The 2,500-nt window shown below is 42.2% G+C and overlaps 6 non-coding genes across 6 annotated transcripts in view; all 6 read right to left on the bottom strand.

The window, feature by feature from the left end:
• Positions 1-68: 68 nt before the first annotated feature.
• Positions 69-187, bottom strand: LOC132137715 (5S ribosomal RNA). The gene has a single exon (XR_009432041.1). It is a non-coding gene; the product is annotated as a 5S ribosomal RNA (ribosomal RNA).
• A 429-nt stretch (positions 188-616) lies between these two features.
• Positions 617-735, bottom strand: LOC132138581 (5S ribosomal RNA). The gene has a single exon (XR_009432867.1). It is a non-coding gene; the product is annotated as a 5S ribosomal RNA (ribosomal RNA).
• An 84-nt stretch (positions 736-819) lies between these two features.
• LOC132137670 (5S ribosomal RNA) lies at positions 820-938 on the bottom strand. The gene has a single exon (XR_009431998.1). It is a non-coding gene; the product is annotated as a 5S ribosomal RNA (ribosomal RNA).
• A 605-nt stretch (positions 939-1,543) lies between these two features.
• On the bottom strand, positions 1,544-1,662 carry LOC132138579 (5S ribosomal RNA). The gene has a single exon (XR_009432866.1). It is a non-coding gene; the product is annotated as a 5S ribosomal RNA (ribosomal RNA).
• Positions 1,663-1,746: 84 nt separating this feature from the next.
• On the bottom strand, positions 1,747-1,865 carry LOC132137669 (5S ribosomal RNA). Its single transcript, XR_009431997.1, has one exon. It is a non-coding gene; the product is annotated as a 5S ribosomal RNA (ribosomal RNA).
• Positions 1,866-2,427: 562 nt separating this feature from the next.
• LOC132138870 (5S ribosomal RNA) overlaps positions 2,428-2,500 on the bottom strand; it is a 119-nt gene continuing 46 nt past the window's right edge. The window contains exon 1 of the ribosomal RNA XR_009433147.1: positions 2,428-2,500. This exon is cut by the window's right edge and continues 46 nt beyond it. This is a non-coding gene — a ribosomal RNA (5S ribosomal RNA).

Raw genomic sequence — 2,500 nt, 5'->3', positions numbered from 1 at the left:
AGAGGGCTATTTAAAGATCAGACACTCTAATCTCCAGTTCATTATATAAATTCGGAATAAAACCCAAAAGCTTACAGCACCTGGTATTCCCAGGCGGTCCCCCATCCAAGTACTAACCAGGCCCAAACCTGCTTAGCTTCCGAGATCAGACGAGATCGGGCATAGCCAGGTTGGTATGGCCATAAGCGAAAGCTGCTGCAAAGAGAGGGCTAATTAAAGATCAGCCACTGTAATCTCCAGTACATTATATAAATAGGGACGAAAACCCTAAAGCTTTCAGCACCTGGCAATCCCAGGCGGTCTCCCATCCAAGTAGTAACCAGAACCAAACATGCTAAGATTCAGACATCGGGCATTGACTCTTGTTTTTTTTTTTTTTTTTTTTTTTTTTGCACGATTATTATATAATTAGTGAAAAAATAACAAAAAGTAAAAAAATGTGAAAAATTGCCAAAGAGCTTTAAGCACCTGGTATTCCCAGGCAGTTTCCCATCCAAGTACTAACCAGGCATAGCCAGGTATGGCCGTAAGCGAAGGCTGCTGCAGAGAGAGGGCTATTTAAAGATCAGCCACTCTAATCTCCAGTTCAATATATAAGTAGGGAAGAAAACCCAAAAGCTTACAGCACCTGGTATTCCCAGGCGGGCTCCCATCCAAGTACTAACCAAGCCCAAACCTGCTTAGCTTCCGAGATCAGACGAGATCAGGCATAGCCAGGTTGGTATGGCCGTAAGCGAAAGCTGCTGCAAAGAGAGGGCTATTTAAAGATCAGACACTCTAATCTCCAGTTCATTATATAAGTTCGGAATAAAACCCAAAAGCTTACAGCACCTGGTATTCCCAGGCGGTCTCCCATCCAAGTACTAACCAGGCCCAAACCTGCTTAGCTTCCGAGATCAGACGAGATCGGGCATAGCCAGGTTGGTATGGCCGTAAGCGAAAGCTGCTGCAAAGAGAGGGCTAATTAAAGATCAGCCACTGTAATCTCCAGTACATTATATAAATAGGGACGAAAACCCTAAAGCTTACAGCACCTGGCAATCCCAGGCGGTCTCCCATCCAAGTAGTAACCAGAACCAAACATGCTAAGATTCAGACATCGGGCATTGACTCTTTTTTTCTTTTCTTTTTTTTTTGCACGATTATTATATAATTAGTGAAAAAATTCCAAAAAGTAAAAAAATTTGAAAAATTTCCAAAAAGCTTTCAGCACCTGGTATTATTCCCAGGCAGTCTCCCATCCAAGTAGTAACCAGAACCAAACATTCTAAGATTCAGAGATCTGGCATTGACTCTTTTTTTCTTTTCTTTTTTTTTTGCACGATTATTATATAATTAGTGAAAAAATAACAAAAAGTAAAAAAATGTGAAAAATTGCCAAAGAGCTTTAAGCACCTGGTATTCCCAGGCAGTTTCCCATCCAAGTACTAACCAGGCATAGCCAGGTATGGCCGTAAGCGAAGGCTGCTGCAGAGAGAGGGCTATTTAAAGATCAGCCACTCTAATCTCCAGTTCAATATATAAGTAGGGAAGAAAACCCAAAAGCTTACAGCACCTGGTATTCCCAGGCGGGCTCCCATCCAAGTACTAACCAAGCCCAAACCTGCTTAGCTTCCGAGATCAGACGAGATCAGGCATAGCCAGGTTGGTATGGCCGTAAGCGAAAGCTGCTGCAAAGAGAGGGCTATTTAAAGATCAGACACTCTAATCTCCAGTTCATTATATAAGTTCGGAATAAAACCCAAAAGCTTACAGCACCTGGTATTCCCAGGCGGTCTCCCATCCAAGTACTAACCAGGCCCAAACCTGCTTAGCTTCCGAGATCAGACGAGATCGGGCATAGCCAGGTTGGTATGGCCGTAAGCGAAAGCTGCTGCAAAGAGAGGGCTAATTAAAGATCAGCCACTGTAATCTCCAGTACATTATATAAATAGGGACGAAAACCCTAAAGCTTACAGCACCTGGCAATCCCAGGCGGTCTCCCATCCAAGTAGTAACCAGAACCAAACATGCTAAGATTCAGACATCGGGCATTGACTCTTTTTTTTTTTTTTTTTGCATGATTATTATATAATTAGTGAAAAAATTCCAAAAAGTAAAAAAATTTTAAAAAATTTCCAAAAAGCTTTCAGCACCTGGTATTCCCAGGCGGTTTCCCATCCAAGTACTAACCAGGCATAGCCAGGTATGGCCGTAAGCGAAGGCTGCTGCAGAGAGAGGGCTATTTAAAGATCAGCCACTCTAATCTCCAGTTCAATATATAAGTAGGGAAGAAAACCCAAAAGCTTACAGCACCTGGTATTATTCTCAGGCAGTCTCCCATCCAAGTAATAACCAGAACCAAACATTCTAAGATTCAGAGATCTGGCATTGACTCTTTTTTTTTTTTTTCAAGATTATTACATAACTAATGAAAATTTTCCAAAAAGCTTACAGCACCTGGTATTCCCAGGCGGTCTCCCATCCAAGTACTAACCAAGCCCAAACCTGTTTAGCTTCC

Source organism: Carassius carassius, unplaced genomic scaffold (assembly GCF_963082965.1).
Source record: "Carassius carassius unplaced genomic scaffold, fCarCar2.1 SCAFFOLD_57, whole genome shotgun sequence".
Classification (NCBI taxonomy): Eukaryota; Metazoa; Chordata; class Actinopteri; order Cypriniformes; family Cyprinidae; genus Carassius; species Carassius carassius.
Note: the sequence above shows the minus strand (reverse complement) of the source record. Positions and strands in the feature narration are given on the sequence as shown.